The following is a 20,335-nucleotide window of genomic DNA, read 5'->3' as shown; positions in this document are numbered from 1 at the left end:
TGCACCATGTCATACAAGACCACTGCTAAGCCAAGAACCCACCCTAGTAGTAACAAGCAATCATATTTTCTAATAGTTTCCCCTCTTTGCTCTAGTGTTAAGTTGTCAAGGTCAATTTTAGTAGGAGGTTTAAAACTTGTTCCAATAGTAGATCATATTCTTTAGCCTCGTCAATAACTTGCACACCACCCTTTTCATTTTGAAGACAATAAAAAAGTTCTCAAATTCCTTAGTCTTGATGAACTAATCCTTATTGAGGGTTTCTTGATGGTTCATTGAAACCTTTGGTCTTGGAGCTCACGCATCTTAGGGATTTGAAGGATTTCCAAAATGTATCGTTTCTCTTGAGGCTCCACTTGTTCTTGGGTTGGGGGTAGATTCCCTTGTCTATATTCTCAACATTAGCAATAACAAGCTCCCCTTCTTTGGCTAAACCCTCCTATTTTTGGCTTTACAATGGAAACTGTCTACCTTTATTTTTTACCAGGTCCTCGTCACTTTTATAGCTCACCTTCCTAAAAAATTTGCTACTTTTTTGCCTTGGTAAGGTTTATGTATTTGTAAGAATCATTGGTATTCTTGACCATTTTAGCAATGTTAGGTAAAGCTACAAGGTAACAAGGGTTTTCCCTTTTCTTACTTGCCTTTGTGGCTTTGAACTTGTCACATATATTATTTTGCTCCACAAAATCTACATAGTGCTTGAAACTTCATGTGAGATCTTCCATTTCATCCAATTTGTAACCATAACCACTTTTTTTGGCATGTGGCCATCTTACCTCTTAGGGTCATGCCTTCCCAATATCCTTGTCTTTGTGCAAAACTATTGCAAAGATGGGGTCACTAATAGGATAATATTGGTCAATTAACCATAGGGTCATGCCATCCCAATATACTTGTGTTTGTGCAAAACTATTGCAAAGATGGGGTCATGCCTTCCCAATATCCTTGCCTTTGTGCAAAACTATTGCAAACATGGGGTCACTAATTGGATAATATTCGGATGGCTCCTCTGAGGAGGATGAGGTGCCCCTTACAACTGTTGATGCTACTATTGAGGCTCCTCTGGTGGACTCATATTTTGCCCCTATGGTTTTCTACTCCGGTCACTCTAGCTTCACTGCCACGATCTTCTCCAGTTGGATCTACTTTTGTTGTTGTTTCACCACAACCTGTTGTTGCTTTGCAACAACCCCCTATTGTTCTGTTGCAACACTCTATTGACACTTCTGATTGTAACCATGTGGGGTCGCTCCCAATTGATCTCTCTTTTTATGGTCCTAATGGCAGCATGGCCTAGACTGTGGTTTCTTATAGGTGGAAGGGGAAGTCTTCTCCCCTCCTCCAAACCCCCCCTTTGTCCGAATTTGGGTGTCTCCCCCATTCCTTGACTAGGGTTTTGGGTGATTTCTGATTTGATAGGGTTTTCTTTGGCCTATCTAACAATGTTTTGTTCCTCACTGCCTTTGGGCTATTGTTTTTTGTTGCCAACATCATGATTTTTGGTGTTGTTTGTATGCGGTTGATAGTTTTTTACTATGTTAAGGGTCAGCGCCCTAGTTAATGTTGCTTTACTAATAAAAAACATTAGGCAAATGTCTTTTCTTTTTAACACTAGATCAAGTTTATTTGGTGTGATTAATAAGTCTTATATTTTATTTATTTACACATTCTCTTATTAGGATTCCCATTGACCTCCTCCTACCACTTTTTTTTTAGCTTGCAGGTCTTTGGTATATATAAACAAGGGTATGTATATACATTTTTAACATTAAGTTATTTATCATAATTCTACTCTATTGGTTTTTGCTTAAACTACCGTATGAAGAAATTATACAATCTAAGACACGTATAATATTGTGATATTCCTAAATTGTATTAGGGTCATTTCCATTCAAATACATTAACATAGTAACTTTTTCTTCTATCATTTTCACATTTTTTTTATATTCTTTGTTGTTAAAAAGCTCAAATTTAGATCTATCACATAATATCAATTAGAATGCAAAATCCAACATTTTATTGGAGAATTTTGAAGCAAATATGATGTCACAATGTGTTCAGAGTAGTTGAGATAATTAAATGGGTGAGTGCACAAAGATGGTGGTAAAAAAGGGGGGTATAAGTGGACACTTTTTTTCTGAAATCAGGTGAACCTGAACTTAGAGGCAAAATTTGAAATTCATCCACTCAAGATATGAAGATAATCAAAGAACAAATATTGTAGTACTCTGAATCTAGTTTCCAAACTACTAAAATTTTTCAAAATTGGATAAGATTAAGGGGGTCAAATCCTTCGCGCACAAAAAACTGACCCTGTTTTTTTTTCTAAAAAACATAACATAGTGTCTGACGTGCGCATCAAAAAAGTCATAGTTAGATTTAGTATTTTGACAAATCCTTTGTCAGAAAGATAGTTAAGAGTGAGCACTAGAAAATGTGTATTTTTTTGTAATTTTTTGTTGAGTATTTTTTTTTTCCAATCGAGCACATCCTGAAAATTTGGTACCCGTTCGTGCGCGAAGCATAAGTTGCACTAAACAAATCAAAAATACAATTTTTTTTTTAAAATTGTAAAGGATCAAGTGCACTACAATAATGTATAAATTTTTTAAAATTTGGATACATATATCAAAAGTTATTCAAAAAATGGTGCACCTATGTTTGTGAGAACTATGGAGACACTAGTAAAAGAAATTCAATAATAATATGTTATTGTTGTTCAGATTAAAAACAAATTATATGGTTAGAATGCTCAGAAGATGGGTGAAAATATGGTGGCAATTTTAGAAATACCCACTTTATGAAGTGTAAACCTGATGATGACAAAGTTGATAAAATAAAACACGTAAAAAATGAGAGAAATGGAGGGAAATCAAACTTCCAATCCGTAGCTTTGTCATCCAGGCCTATTTCCAAGCCTAAACAGTCAAAAGCGCGTACGGGGTATGTATAGTGTAAGCAGCGCGTACGCGCTATTGTATAATATGATATTCTATGTATAATATGTGTATATACATATAATATGACATTGTATATATAATATGTTTATATACATATAATATATTAAACATATATATACAAATGTAAGTGTATCGTCTCTCTCTCTCAAACGCATACAATGTCTCTCTCTCTCTCTCTCCATACCCCATCCCTCTTTCTCTTCTTCTCTCCCTCCATACCCCACTGCAATTGTGTCTGCACTTCTATAGAAGTAAGTGAATTTATTTCTTATATGCAACTTCCTCTTTGATTTTTATCATGTATCCTCTCCTAAAAAAATTGACTGATGGATTTTTGTGTGTATATTGAATAGGAGGAATAGGGTTTGAAATTGAACCACAGGTGTATTACCGTGACAAACAAGGAAACCTGTAGCAATATTCTTCTCAAATGTGTTTTTAATGAGCTGAGCAGATGTGGAAAATAGTGTCAACAAAGCAACATGATGAGTCAGAGTACCTGCAATATGTTTTTCAAAAGAAAACAACAGGTAGGAAGAGAAAGAGGGAGAGTAACACAGATGATGTCCTATAGAATGATAGTGGTGGGTATGCGAGAGTTCCCATGTTGTTACACAACGCCTATCACCTAAAGAAATTAAAGTTTGTTTTATGCATGGCAGTGGTAGTATATGATGATCATCACTTGTCAAACAACTTGGAACGGTACATACCAATGAAAGAAATTAAGTGTGTAATTCCTATAGTCACAATCAAGATCAGTCTTATAACCTTGCAAATTTAATAGCATCATATGTTTTAGAACTTAGGCAGTACTCTTAGGGTTAGGTCAAGCTCTTACACTTGCTTTTTAGTGAAGCCTTGTTGTTTGTTCGCTTGGAGTCTCGTTGTATGATGTTCTATTCATAACTTTAAATTTAATATATCATTTTATTAGCCCACCATATGACCCCTTAGGTGTCATTAGAGGTCTTATTGTTTCCTAAGAGGTCATATGGTATCTTGTGACCCCTTAAGACCCCTCCTCTTTCCCTCCCCCCTACGCTCCCCCTCTCCCTCTCTCTCTCCCTCTCCCTCCCTCTACCTCTCTCCCTCCCTCTACCTTCCCCTCTCTCCCTCTCTCTCTCTCTCTCTCCATCTCCCTTCCTCCATACCCCTTCTCTCCCATCCCCCCTCCTCTCTCCCTCTCCCTCCCTCTCCCTCCCTCTCCCTCTCTCCCTCTCTCTACCTTCCCTCCCCCATCTCTCTCTCTCTCTCTCTCCCCCTCTCTCTCTACCTGCAATATTTTTTTCAGAAGAAAACAACAGGTAGGAAGAGAAAGAGGGAGAGTAACACAGATGATGTCCTGTAGAATGATAGTGGTGGGTATGCGGGAGTTCCCATGTTGTTACACAATGCCTGTCACCTAAAGAAATTAAAGTTTGTTTTATGCATGGTAGTGGTAGTTTATGATGATCATCACTTGTCAAACAACTTGGAACGGTACATACCCATGAAGAAATCAAGTGTGTAATTCCTATAGTCACAATCGAGACCAATCTATAACCTTGGCAAATTTAATAGCATCATATGTTTTAGAACTTAGCAGTACTCTTAGGGTTAGGTCAAGCTCTTACACTTGTTTTTAGTGAAGCCTCGTTGTTTTTTCACTTGGAGTCTCGTTGTATGATGTTCTATTCATAACTTTAAATTTAATATATCATTTTTATTAGCCCACCATATGACCCCTTAGGTGTCATTAGAGGTCGTATTGTTTCCTAAGAGGACATATGGTATCTTGTGACCCCTTAGACCCTTCCTCTTTCCCTCCCCCCTACTCTCCCCCTCTCCCTCCTCTCCCTCTCTCTCTCTCTCTCTCTCTCTCTCTCTCTCTCCATACCCCTTCTTCTCTCCCACCCCCCTCTTCTCCCTCCCTCTCCCTCCCTCTACCTCTCTCCCTCTCTCTACCCTTCCCTCCCCCGTCTCTCTCCCTCCCTCCTCTCTCCCTCTCTCTCTACCTGCAATATGTTTTTCAAAAGAAAACAACAGGTAGGAAGAAAAAGAGGGAGAGTAAACACAAACAATGTCTTGTAGAATGATAGTGGTGGGTATGTGAGATTTCCCATGTTGTTACACAACGCCTGTCACCTAAAGAAATTAGAGGTGTCATTAGATGTCATTAGAGGTCGTATTGTTTCCTAAGAGGTCATATGGTATCATGTGACCCCTTAAGACCCCTCCTCTTTCCCTCCCCCCTACTCTCTCCCCCCTCTCTCTCTCTCTCTCTCTCTCTCTCTCTCCCTCCTCTCCCTCTCTCTACCTTCCCTCCCCCCTCATCTCTCCCTCTCTCCCTCCCTCTACCTCTCCCTTCCCCCCATGTTCTCTCCCTCTCCCTCTCTCTCCCTCTCCCCTCTCCCCTCTCCCTCCCTCTCTCCCGCTCTCTCCTCTCTCTCTCTCTCTCTCTCATCTCTCTCTCTCTCTCTCTCTCTCTCCCTCTTCCCTCTACCTCTCCCTTCCCCCATGTCTCATCGCTCTCTCTCCCTCTCCCCTCTCCTCTCCCTCTCTCTACCTTCCCTCCCCTATCTCTCTCTCCCCTCTCTCTCCCTTCCCTCCCTCTCCTCTCCCTCTCCCACCTCTCTCTCTCTCTCTCCCTCTCTCCCTCTCTCCCTCTACCTCTCCCTTCCCCCCATGTTCTCTCCCTTAGGTGTCATTAGAGGTCGTATTGTTTCCTAAGAGGTCATATGGTATCCTGTGACCCCCTTAAGACCCCTCCTCTTTCCCTCCCCCCTACTCTCTCTCTCTCTCTCATCTCTCTCTCTCTCTCTCTCTCTCTCCTCTCTCCCTCTACCTCTCTCCCTCTCTCTCTCTCCCTCCTCTCCTTCCTTCCCTCTCCTCCCTCTCCTCTCCCTCTCCCCCTCTCCTCTCCCTCTCTCTCCGCTCTCCCACCTCTCTCTCTCTCTCTCTCTCTCTCTCTCCTCTCTCCTCTCTCTCTCTCTCTCTCCTCTCCCTCCTTCCTTCTCTCCCTCTCCTCTCTCTCCCTTCCCCCCTCTTCTCTCCCTCTCTCCCTCTCCCTTCCTCCATACCCCTTCTTCTCTCCCACCCCCCCCCTCTTCTCTCTCTCTCTCTCTCTCTCTCTCTCTCTCTCTCTCTCTCTCTCTCTCTCAAGAGCGTGTATGAGGTACTGAAACTATTAGTTCCCTGCCTTGCCATAACTTTTTTAAGGCTTAGTAGTGCGTACACGGTACTTATACTCATAAGTGCGTACGGGGTACTATTCTCATTATTCGATACCCTGCAATAACATTTTTAGGCTTAGTAGCGCGTAGGCACTACTTATCAGCCCAGAATGAGAAAAAAGAATACCGTTGGGCTTGTCAACATTTTATGGTCTAACAACGCGTACGCAGTTATCAATATAGCGCGTACGCGGTTTATAGACATCGTATTAGTTGCCCAAGAGCCTCAACAGCCTCAAAAGAAGTTTTTGAGGTCGTTGAAGCCCCCACTGGAACTATGTCTTGCACTTCTATCACTGTTGTATACATAAAAGTAGTGAATTTTTTGTTTTTGCATGATTTCAAATGAATTGAATTGTTGTTTTTAGTAAGTTTTTTGTTTTTGCATGGTTTTCAAATGATTGAATTGTGATTGTTTAATAGTTTGATTCCAAAAAATAGTGATAAGATGCATATTTATGGTTATTTGTTTATTTTGAACTTTCTTTACATATATATGTAATATGATTCTATTTAGGTCAACCGATCTCAACTATGGGTAAGAACAAGCGAGGAATGATGGAACAACGAGAGACTCAAAAGGAAAGACAAAGGCAGCGTATGAAGAAATTACGTGACATAAGAACAATGGGAGAAGAAGGTATGTCAACCTCAACATCTCAATTCAATTTACCAAAACGAATATAATGCACCTAATGCAATTGAAGAAGAAATATTTGATAATTTACCGTTTGAACCTAATACAATTGAAGAAGAAAAATTTGATAATTTACCGTTTGAACCTAATGCAATTGAAGAAGAAACATTTGATAATTTACCATTTGAACCTAATGCAATTGAAGAAGATACCACATTGAATAATTAATTAAATGATGAACCTTATTACACCTTCTCTACTTGATGAATTGAATGTACATAATGCACCGATGTTAATACCACCTAGAATCATTCGTAGGAAACCAAAGTATCTAATTGACATTGATGAGAATATATTGAAGTCAATGCCCAATAAAATGAATGAACAAACTTGTAGGAGAATGGTTAAAAGAATATGACAAAACTATTTAAAAACTTAAATCAAACCGCAAGATGTCAATTAATTGTTCAAATGATTAAAACTTTGAATTTCAGAGAGACAATGAAAATTCTAGGCCTAAGATCATCTGGAAGTAACAGTGAAAGAACTATTGTTAGAAATCTATTTGATGCATATCAATCTATTGGTTCAAAATCACATAGTAAAGATTCTAATGCTACTCGATGTGTCATTACATCAACCATAATGAGCAAGAAAATAAAAAAAGATCGTTTGATAAGCAAAACAAGTAAGTCATTAAACATTAGTAGAACAACATTAAGTAAAGCATTAAAGAGGCGAGAACAAATAAAGGAACCTAACAATAATTCTCTTTGGGCATTCTCGGGTAGACTACCATGCAAAGACAAGGTGGTTTGTAGATGCACTAAAAACATTAATTGAAATTTTTGGCATGACAACACAAGAGTATCGCCAACCAAAGAGATGTTGTTAGAAGGCAAATTGGGTCTAAAAATCGTGAGCCACATGCGAAACACTATTTGGATATGACTCAAACTAATTTTTATGAAAGATTCCTTCAAAAGTTTCCTCAAATAAAAATTTCTCAAAGATTTTTTTGAAATGACAAAACCTTTTTATATTAAGATTAATCATGTACGCACCACGTGTTGTTGTAGGATGCATATTGAATTTTCCATGCATTATGACATTTTTCGTCATATTTGTTCTACTTTGCACATTAACGATGTTTTGTAGGAATGTAATATACAAACACCTCCTAAGTCGGCAAGAGAATATATTTCAAGTGTGTTATGTAATAGACATGATGGTTGCATTTATTATAAGATGTCTTGTTTGGAAGGTTCTTGTGCTATATGTGGTGGTTTGCAACGTTTACCAAGATGCATACATTTGGAGAGCACACATGAAAATTGGTACGAAACTAGTTTCTTTCGGAAAATACAAGACAGTCACATATGGAGTTAAAGATGGAAAATATTTGAAGAGATGTGAGCTAGTGAAAAATGATATATGTGTAGCTCAATTTATGAAAATATTTCAAGAGAAACTAGTTTATGAGTACATAATGCATACACATAGAGCTCGATGGTTAGATGAGCAATTCAAGTTGTGTAAGGACACATTTCCTCTTGGCACCATTGTCTCTATTGTTGATTTCACTGAAAATTATACACTACAACCTCAAAAGTGCAATCCATGTATTATCACTCTACACAAGTTTCTATTTTTGTACACATAGCATTCATGCATGCAGATGATAGTACAGAGGAGGATAGAAAGGTTGTAAGAGAGTATCACTTCTACATAAGTGATGATCGTACTCATTCATTGGAGTTTGTACAAGGATGCTTTAAAGTTTTCTATGATAGTTTAAGGGAAAGGAACATACGATACAATCGACACTTAATATGGTCAGATAATTGCACCGCACAATTCAAGAATGCAAGGATGTTTTATTGGTTGACAAGGATGCATCTGATAAGTGGTGTACAACATTTTTGGAATTTCACTGAGGCTGGACATGGTAAGCAAGAGCACGATGGTGCAGGAGCATGTGTGGAAAAGAGCCCTAGCTAGGGAATAATTGAATTATGAAGGTGGTGCTGAGTTGGTAGATGCAGAAACAATTGTGCGATGGTGTAAGTCTACGATGGGTCCAGGTACCAAGTACATCATTGGTTCGTAGATATTTTTGGTTGATTACTGAATCTAACATTGAAAACTGTCTAGATTGTTGTACAGTTGTAGGATCGAGTGATATGCACTCATTTATGAGTTCAAATTCAAGTTCACTGGTAATTTATACGAGACAGATGGTATGTTTTTGCTCTTCATGCATGTATTGTTTGTGGGAAGAATGTGAATCAAAAGAGTGGGTTGAAAAATGGTCTTGTAGACCGTTGGTTCCCATTGATTCATATCAAATTCCCAAAGCACTACAATTGAGCCAGATTGAGACATCAGTAGATTTTGACCATGTATCCGACCTAGTGGATTCGGGTGATTTTTTGAGTTAATTTTTTTGCAAGTATTCTTTTTGGTTCATTTTGTTGTACATCATACTTTATTTTTGGTATTAATTAACACTTTATAAAATGCAAGTCATGTGTATGCAGTTCTTGCAGAAGAGAACAATGAAGAAGGAACATATTACTATTTGTGTCGTTGTGTTGAGCCTAAAAGAAAATTGACAACCACAATCATTGACGGAGAGGGTATTGAGTACCCAATAGGGTCTGTTGTCGTGACAGGAACATGGCTTCGGAGATACCCTATCAAGAATTATGATGTTTGGTTGTTCGAGGACTTTGAAACACACATACATATTCTTCATTTCTCTAACCTTGTTGTTGCAACAAATATTCATTTGATGAAGTATCGTGGTAGACCTCATAACAAGATTTTATGGAAAGTTCGTGAGTCTGACCACAAGGCAATACTTGACACAATACGGGTTAGAGCCGAACCTAAAGGCTCACTTGATTGATTCTATGGTTCAGAGTAGAATGATTTTGAGAATTTTGTATAAATCGTCGACAAATTGTTCTATATTCGTTTTTTGTATATATAAATGCCCATGAGCTGATTTTTACATGTTTAGGGGCATAATTTTGTATATTTAAGTGGCAATGAGCTGATTTGTACATATGTACATGACAAATTTTGTATATTAAAATGGCGATGAGCTGAATCGCACATATTGTAATGCCAAATTTTGTATAAAAGCCTATGAGATGATTTGTATATTAAAATGGCGATGAGATGAATCGCATATATTGTAATGCCAAATTTTGTATAAAAGCCCATGAGATTATTTGTAAGACAATTTTTTGTATAATCAAATAGCCAAGAGCTAATTTGACCATATTTAGAGGCAAAATTTTGAATAATATGTGACAATGTTTTGTGACTATGTTTTGAGTATATGTGATGTGTCCCTAGTCAATCATGAGCATTCTTGATTCTTGTATAATCATGGATAATTATTTGAGTCATTATCGGGTCATAGGGGTCATAGATTGAGACTAGATACAATTTGAGCAAAAATTGTCATTGTTGTCAAAAAAGTTGTCAAGCAACTTCTACATTGCATCGGTAGGGTATGACTCTCGATGTTCTGGTGCTTTGGGATGCATGATAGGGCCATTCCTAGCGTAAACTTGCCCACCCAGACACGCTCGCGATGTCGGTTTGTGCACACGAGGAACATAATCAATTCTAGCCAATCTTGCAACTTTTCCTTGCAAATAACTGACAGTTTTTTGAGCAGGTGAAAAAATGCTACTAATTGAAAATGGCTCTGAGTCGTCAAAAACCAAGATAGGCCATTGTAGAGGAGCCTCACACGACCCCACGGGATCAAACAGATTGACCGTATGTGTCGTGGATTGGAAGAAACAATCCATCAAATTTTGACATTTTTTTTAGACTTAGGGCACTTGAAAGATCGCACCGGTAGGGTATGACTCTCGACGTTCTGGTGCTTTGGGATGCATGACAGGGTCATGCCTAGTGTAAACCAGCCCACTCGAACGTGCTCGTGATGTCAGTTTGTGCACATGAGGAACAAAATCAATTCTAGCCAATCTTGCAACTTTTCCTTGCAAGCAACTAACGGTTTTTTGAGCAGGCGAAATAATGCTACTAATTGAAAATGGCTCCGAGTCATCGAAAACCAAGATAAGCCATTGTAGAGGAGCCTCATGCGACTCTACGAGATCAAACAAATTGACCGTATGTGTCATGGATTGGAAGAAACAGTCCGTCAAATTTTGATAATTTTTTGGACTCAGGGCACTTGAGAGATCGCACTGGTAGGGTATGACTCTCGACGTTTTGGTGCTTTGGGATGCACGATAGGGCCATGCCTAGCATAAACCTGCCCACCCGGACGTGCTCGCGACGTTAGTTTGTGCACACAAGGAATATAATCAATTCTAGCCAATCTTGCAACTTTTCCTTGCAAGCAACTGACGATTTTTTGAGCAGGCAAAAAATACTACTAATCGAAAATGGCTCCAAGTTGTCGAAAACCGAGATAGGCCATTGTAGAGGAGTCTCACATGACCCCATGGGATCAAACAGATCGACCTTATGTGTCATGGATTGGAAGAAACAATCCGTCAAATTTTGACAATTTTTTGGACTCAAGGCACGTGAGAGATCGCACCGGTAGGGTATGACTCTTGACGTTCTGGTGCTTTGGGATGCACGATAGGGCCATGCCTAGCGTAAACCTACCCACCCGAATGTGCTTGCGACGTCGGTTTGTACACATGGGGAACAAAATTTGACCATTACGAGCGTGAAGGTGCTCTCGCACCAAACACATTGTTGTTTATATTCATATTGTCGATTTTTGTTGTTTATATTCATATTGTTAATTACATATGCAAATATTCATTTAAATTTATAAAAGGGCAGACACCAAATATAGCGAATACACAATAATAAACTGAATACAAGGAGTTTTGTAGGGTTAATTCAACATTTTAGAAATTTTATCAAATCATATTCCACGATTGCAATGCTTTATATCATATATTTTTGTTGTTTATATTCATATTGTTGATTACATATGCAAATATTCATTTAAATTTATAAAAGGACAACCACAAAATACAACGAATACAAAATAATGAACTCATTACACATTTATTGGATCGAACATCGATATTTATATATATAAAAAAAGGCATGTCTGCCAAGTCAATAGAAGTGTTACAAAAATGTGGCATATGCCATGTCCAAATCGATATACAATAGAAATGTAGAATATATCTACATGTATTGGTCATTCTATGACCAAAACTAACACTATATGATCCTAAACTTGTGGTGGATCATCAAAATCAAGCCTCTTCGGTGCAATATGGGCTCTGTAGATGGCTGCAAAACCACAATTCAAAAGCCAAGTTAGAATTCTTTTGTAGAAAATAGTTCACAATTAACATCATAACTATGCATTCAACTTAATTCCTTTGCAATTGAAATGTAGATTACCTCATCGGCTGATCCAGGAGCTAATGTCTTCGCTCTCCTCTCCTTGTCACTCTTAGGAGTTTTCTTGAAGACATACTTAAATTGATCCATGTTATGGCCGTACCGCGAAGGAGTCTATTGTAGATTAAATGTACAATTAATACAATGTACTAACATTAATATATCAAAAACACTTAAAAGCTATAATATAGAGAACAATGACGTACCTGTGCCTGAGATGCTTCTCTAATGGACTGAGGATGGCTCACCATCGATGTAGAAACTGACGCTATTACCTATACAAAAAATGTACAAAGATTAAATACAATTAATATAATGATAAGTATTGAAGGTTGAAAACAATTAATTTTACATATCAAACAAAAGTGTACCGGATCCTGAGATGCTTCTCCAGTGCAAGGAGGAGGGTTCGCCATTGACGAAATAGGTATGGATATTTCCTGTATGAAAAAATTATAAGATTATAATATATCACAAGTTCACATGTACGCGTGCATATAATCATGAAATCAAGAAAATAAAGTAGAGATACATACCTCTGCCCTCTCTTGATCCGTGGGCGAATCAGGTGCATTCATCATATCCACAAAGCTCAATGGTCGTTGTACATGTAAAATAGACAAAAAAAACTAATCAATCTACAAACCCCAACTAATACTTGATTTCAACATTTTCAAACGATTGTACAACTAAAAATGTGTTCAATTACCTTCTTCACACGTTTTGGCGTCTTCGAGGAATTCTTTTTCTTAGGACGAGCCCTAGACGCGGAGGGGGTACCCTAAAAACACAAAATTAACATGAGATATTAGTACAGATAATAAATTAAACATAATTTTAAAAATCTAAAATGAAATGACTTGCATATTCCATCAAAACAATACATAAAAAGAGTTGTACAAAATATGATACTGTATAGCCTTGTAGGCCAAAATCGATCGTTGAGAGCGTGATGTCATCAATTTGGGACATTTCATCCCCTGTCAACACCTACAAACCAGAAATTGTACCAAGCATTAAAGATAGTTAGTATATCTTGTATTTTTTGAATTCAGAGTGTACTATTCTATTTTAACATGTTACAAAATTTATACCTCAGGCATCGAAGTTGCAGCTATGGTAACTGGGGGAGGTGTATGGAATACCGCTGCTGCATCCTGAAATGCATATTATTTGTCTCAATTTAAATCGATGTATAAATGAAAATTCATTTATGTAATTACAAATTTAAAGTGACTGATAAATAAAATGTTATGAATTCAAATCAACACACCTGTGTCTGTGGCTCATGGGCAAACACCATGTCCATCAACTCATCTGTCAACGCAACATCCTCAACCGTGTGAGTCTGACATCTACAACTGCAAATCATGCACAGATGATATGAGTATCCATCTGCATCGACTACATCATCTATCCCCGAGCAACTGACACACATATGCTCGATGGGCTCTCTGTCGCCCTCTAATGGCTCATCATCCAATACAATAGGGTGTGCTAATGATGTCCCATGTTGGATGATGGCACCAGTCAATGTTGTGGCCGCCTGAAGAGTCTGTAGCTCCATCGACTCTTTCAGCTCTAATAGGACAACTTGATGCACCTTGGGTTTGGGTGCTAGGGGGCGACGACTCTCCGCGGCTAATTGCCTACGGGCTCCAAGTCTATCTTGGGCAGAGCCACCACCTCTACCATGAAACTCTCTCATGTCAAAATAGTTTAGTCGCACATTGAGCATAAACTCACAATATATTTTTCTCAAAAAATATAATGGCACCTCATAATTATTACAAGGTGGATCATCAAAGACCATCCACCACCTCTGCCAAAAAAGATTCTTCATCTGTACATTGGTACACCAATGTATGGGAAACCTCTTTGCATTAAGAGGTAATGACTGACCAGTTTTGGGATCAACAAAAAGGGCACATATTTGTTGTTTAGAAATATTTTTGTTTTTTACTCCATCGTATGATAGCCTATTGGCATAGAATTGATGACACCTATCCCTAAAGCTTCCCCATTTGGTAATTTCTGTGGAAACAACTATGGCACCACTAGCTAATGTTTCTAGGCTAGTGGTGAGGGATTGATGATGGTTAAGTTCAGAAGTTTTCAATTTTACAATCAGTCTATTGATTTTAGACATATTTTGTCCTAACTGATTAATTAATTCTTCCTGTGTTTCGGTTGTGCGGTCAAAAGGAGGAATTGGGGGTTGTTCTTGTGTGTTTTCAGGAGGTGCATTTGGTTGTTCTTGTGGGTTTTCAGGAGGTACATTTGGTTGTTCTTGTTTTGGATTAGAAGAATCCGGTTTTTGAAACAAAAAATGAAAAAACCTAATCAAAATTAATAAAATTAAATTCAAAATGTAAAACAAATTGCATAAACCAGAAAGAAAGACAAAAATAAATAAAACTAACCTTGATCCATACCCTAGAGGACAAATTTAGCACCCCGTTCGTGGTTTAGGTTAGAAAATGGGGAAAAAACGAAGTAAAAAATACGTTTTACGGGTAAATGAGACCCAGTTTTTTTTTTTAACTTTTTTTACCAGGCACTGCGTACGCGGTTTTATTTGGATTATTAGCGCGTACGCTCTCATTTTCCTATAAGCAGCACGTACGCGCTAATTTTCCTAGGCGTAGCGCGTACGCGCTCATTTTCCTAAAAGCAGCGCGTACGCGCTACCTTTTCTAGGCTCAGGAAGAACAAATCTAAGCGCATACGTGGGAATTTAAAATTTTAAAACCGCGTACGTGCTGCCTATTTTTCCAAGTTTTTTTTGGGTGGTGTCCACTTTTCTGACCACCATCTTTGTGCACACGCCCAAATGTGCCTTTTGTTTCTTCTAAATTGAACATTCGAAGACTAATCTATAAAGTTTGTGAGTGCTTTGTGTCTTCTTGCAGATGACATTTTGTGGGACCTTGTTGGTGTGAAATGAACTATATCATTGTGTTTAGAAGACCCAAAAATAGTTATACACAAGAAAATACAAAACCTTGGAAAAACTACGAACTTGATAGATTGGCTTCTAGTGTCCAATTCAAATGAAACAAAAAAACAAATCGAACTTTCTTAGCAGCTAAACACATTGGTGAGCTCATTTTTCGCACCAAATGAGAGTACATTTGTGTTCAATGTCTACCCCCATTGTGAAAGCAATTCTTGCTTGAATATTTCCCCATAGTTCCAAAGTCTTCATCAACTAATGACAACTATCTTACAAGCTCCAAACACAACAATCTCATATAAATATGTAGAGACAATACAAAAGAGGTCACATTGGATCCATGAGTGATAATATACATGTAATATGAATGTAACGAATAGTTAACCCAATTTCAACAAAAATTTGTTAGAGCCCTAAATTAATTGGGCCTCAAGTTTTATTGTAGTGTTTCCCAATCCTGTCTTTTCCCTACGAAATACAATAATATACAAGTAACAAATAGTTGACAAATATATGCTTCCACCACAATGGGAGGGGATTTTATTCAACCTAATATATTCCTCCATCAAATGCATATATTTTCACCTCTAATAGTCAAATATGTGCTTCCACCACAATGGGAGGGGATTTTATTCAACTTAATATATTCTTCCATCAGATGCATATATTTTCACCTCTAATATTTGGCAAAACCTATGAACGGGTGTGTAAGCATGGGACGCATATTATCGTTAACTCCTTATCAAAATCATGAGATATTTAACCTGCAAAATCGTAGGCAACATGGATGTGTGTAGGCATTAAAATGCACATGAAAACGAAAGTGGCTTTATCAGCTACCTGTGCATTGTCACATCCCACTACTTGACAAAAGCTTGTTAAGGTTGTTTTCATTAAAAGTCTCAACATTAAATGGATATCATGTAATCAGCCGATATTCTTTGGATGTAAGGCCTTCTGACTACACAAATGACATGCCTTTGCATCTCTACATTCCAGTATATGGACTTATTCACATGTATTTGGTTTTGAGTGGTCAGTTACTCAGGAGCTTCTCATTGTCACTGCACAAACCAAACGAAATTTCTATATCGTTGGTGCATTTAGATATAACAGTACTTTTCTGCGGCATCCGTTACCACTCTATACGTAGCATCATATTTGTCTACGGTCCAACCGATGATGTCGAGGTTTTCAAAGTATCTTGGAGCCACTACTTTGCCCAGATCCATACACCTAAATGTTAATGATGGTGGTTTTCATTACTTCTGGTCTAAGCATGAAAAAATAAATCCTGGTCAGTAGAAGACAGGTAGAATTCTCTCGTTGTACCTAGCATCCTTGAAGAATTTCCAATGATTTTTCTCCTTTTCTTTTATGAAAGCTTTCATAGCCCTTTTGGCAGACACCATTAATGTAGGACGCTCTTTTGATTCAGTGGTAAGTTTTCTCTATAGGTCCATGTTTATCTTATGGATTTAGGATTTCTTGAACTTCAAATCTTAAATTCACACTCTATAAGTTCAAACTATAATTTTCGTTTTCTTCGACAACGGATGCATAAAATCAAATTTTCAATCTCAAAATAAATTTCGCAATCAATTTAATGTACAAGCCACTTACCTGGGTTTTCAAGGGTTTGTCATAACTTTTATTTTATAATGCAACCCCATAATCGAAGTCAAAATCCCAATTTATAGACGAACTCCTTTGACCTGAATCAAAATAACACACCATACCCAAGATTTGTTTGCCTAGGGCTTCTTGCAAATTGCTACAACTATTTTTACCAGGATTCAAATTTTAATATTCGACGAGCGATCGCAGGAATTCAAGCACACATACGAAGAATTCGACAACTCACCTCTTAATTTTGCTTAAATTCCCAAACTAAGTGCTCTTTTTGCTTCTCATCAAATTTGCTTGATTCCTTCGGTTGCTGGTTCACGATGATAAGCTCGGCTCGATCTGAATCGCTTTGAATACAAATGGCTTTGGTGAAATTTCAAGCAACTCCTCCAAGTCTCATGGAATTTTGAAGCCAAGTGCAATATCGGTAGGTGCATTAAACATTCAAGCGATGCATCCAAAGCTTTGGTCATCCTTCAATTGTTTATTCAGTCATCTGACCATCTTTTTCTGTTCATTCAGTCCATTGGTTTAGCTTCACTTTGGAGCCTATAAGCACACAGGTTTAGACTTGAAAAAGTGCATCATTCACATTTGTCTGCCCTAGTTTTGATATTGGTTTTAGTGTCTATCACCTTGAAAACTATTAGAACTCATTTTGTCTTTTTTTCAAACTTTTTCATACCAAACCATTCAACCTAGATCCCTCTTTATGTGTCCACTCCACTTCTTTGCATGTAGTTTAATAGTTTCAGAAATATAGGTGAAGTATGCAAATATATTATTCTATTTATAAAATTATTATATTATTATATTTCTATTAAACTATTGATCAAAGCAAAAAATCTATTAAAATTACATTTTATTATTATTATTATTATATTATCACAATATTCTATTTTTATTTTATATTTGTTCTCATCATTATCGTTGAGAAAAAAGTGGATTTTATATAAGGAATGGTGAAGATTTGATGAGAAGATTCGATGAGATGAATTGACTGAAATAATTACGAAGTTAATTGATTGCATGTTAAAGATAGATAAAATTGATTGAGTAGGTGGAAGTGAAGATAAAACAATATAAAATTAAAAAATAATTGATTTTTTTATTTGTTATACATTTAAGTGTCACAAACACGTCAAATTAAATGCTTCTAATTTTATTTACAAACATTTTTGCATCCATTATATGAGTGTAATACGCCTTTGACAATGTAATAATTATTCTTCTAACTATCAAATTTTATTTATTTTATTAAGCATTATCAAATATCATTCATCATAGAATTAATTAAGCATGTATTAATCATCATTGATTTACTATTTATTACAATTTAATATTATGTCATTAATCATTAATTATTATTTATCAATTTTCATATTTTATCCATTTAATCGTATAAGAGTTAATTAATTCATTTTCAATAAATAAACTTTTTCTTTTTATGTTATTAATTAATTTCATCTATAAAATAGAAACCTCTTTTCCTCGTCAATTGATTTCCTCTTTGAATATAATTTTCTCCTTCTCATTTATCTATTTATTTAATTAAATATTTGATTATTATCCTCCTAAGAATTCAGAATGACAATTTTTCAATTATGTTGAGTTGATTCTATGAATGTTGAAACATGAAATATGAAAATAGAAAATATAACAATGCAATACCCAAATTCACAAATCAACAATCACTAATAAAACATGAAATTGATGTGATCAATCGAATAATTAAAATAATTATACCTTATATGACTCCATGACTTGTGTGTGTGTGTGTGTGTGTGTGTGTGTGTGTGTGTGAGAGAGAGAGAGAGAGAGAGAGAGAGAGAGAGAGAGAGAGAGAGAGAGAGAGAATCACAATAACCTTATGATAGCACAATTATCACAAGTTCACGATGATTTGGCATGAATACTCAACAATGGTAGATGATCAAATGGAATGGGAGATGGTAGATTTATAGTTGATTACTTGATATCAATAAATAAATGAGATGAATTAGAAGAATCAACAAATAGAAGCAATTATCTAGAAGAGTAATCCAAGGGGTGAATTTACGGTTGCCTCAGCCTATAAAAATACTTTTACCCAGATCAACAACCCTATATGGGGTAAAGTTTGGAATAGAATTCTTATCCCTAAATTCAACATGTTCCTTTGGCTTGCTACTCACAATAGGATCCTTACTATTGATAACTTTGTCCAAAGAGGTTTTATGTTCCCTAACAGGTGTGAGCTATGCCAGAAAGAGGAAGAATCAGTTGATCATCTGTTTATCCATTGCTCCTTCACTTGGGAAATCTGGAGTAAGTTTTGGGTGAATTGGAAAGTTGATTGGGTTATGCACAAGAGTCTCAAGGAAATTATTTGGCAATGGACTTTTCCCACCAAATTTCCTCTTATCAAGAACCTTTGGTCCCTGATCCTTCCCATGACTTGCTGGGGCATTTGGAAAGAGAGAAATAACAGAATATTTAGGGAAGCTAAGTGCACTTCTCAAGTGGTCTTTGAAAAAGTTTGCAGGGCTATAAAAGAAAACATAAATATTCCTCACGGGAACAATAAACAATGGTTTTTTACTGATATGAATGAAATTGAAAATTGCATCCTTACTAAATGGAAATTAATCCACAAAGTTTGTAGATCTGACAATAAGACAAGGAGAGAAAATATTGTTTGGAGATTTCCTAATCATGGATGGATCAAGGTGAATTTTGATGGGGCTACTAAAGGCAACTCTGGGAAGTCCGGTGGGGGAGGAGTCATCACAAATGCTCAAGGTGTCTATATTGTTGCTATTGCTTCTCCTTTTGGGGTCCAAAATAATCATGTGGCTGAAGCTCGGGCTATGCTAAAAAGCCTCTAGCTTGCTCATGGATTCAAATTTTAAAAAAAATTGGTTGGAAGGGGATTCCCTCAGCATCATTCAAGCTCTTAAAGGTACTGGTTCCTCATCCTGGAATATTACTAATTTGATTGAAAGTGCTAAAAAGTTATTAAATGACTATTTTAGTATTCTCATAACTCACACTCTAAGGGAAGGCAATAAGGTTGCGAACCTTTTAGCTAATGAAGGGGTCAATTTAGAGGTGGAGGTTAAATATATCAGAGAGGCCCAATGTAAAAGGGATGTTAGGGAGCAATTATTATTTGATCGCATCAATGGGTCAAGTTAAAATCATGATTACCTTTTGGGGTCCGGAAATCAAAGACAGACTGTCAGTTAATGATTGCTATTAGGCATCGTTTTTATGATCACATGTATGATGAGGATTATAATAATAAGTGTTGGATCTGTGCGACCATTATTATTTTCTTTAAAATCATAGATGGGACTCTGTTTTGTTACCCCAGAATTTTGCTCAAGAACCTGTGGTTAAATCTAGGCCTGCAAATTGTGAGATACACCATTGGGGACTTCGACCTGCTGTTCAATATGGGAGGTAACTTAAACCAGAATGAGCCCTCTGGTTGCGAGAACTGGAAGATTGAGCGGAAAGTGTGGAG

At 37.0% G+C, this 20,335-nt stretch overlaps 1 long non-coding RNA gene across 1 annotated transcript; it reads right to left on the bottom strand.

The window, feature by feature from the left end:
- Positions 1 to 13,149: 13,149 nt before the first annotated feature.
- Positions 13,150 to 17,373, bottom strand: LOC131066880 (uncharacterized). The gene is made up of 4 exons (XR_009358962.1): positions 17,063 to 17,373; positions 13,516 to 13,603; positions 13,337 to 13,399; positions 13,150 to 13,232 (listed from the first exon to the last, which is right to left on the bottom strand). It is a non-coding gene; the product is annotated as an uncharacterized LOC131066880 (long non-coding RNA).
- Positions 17,374 to 20,335: the final 2,962 nt, after the last annotated feature.

This window comes from Cryptomeria japonica, chromosome 9 (assembly GCF_030272615.1).
Source record: "Cryptomeria japonica chromosome 9, Sugi_1.0, whole genome shotgun sequence".
NCBI classification, from domain to species: Eukaryota; Viridiplantae; Streptophyta; class Pinopsida; order Cupressales; family Cupressaceae; genus Cryptomeria; species Cryptomeria japonica.
Note: the sequence above shows the minus strand (reverse complement) of the source record. Positions and strands in the feature narration are given on the sequence as shown.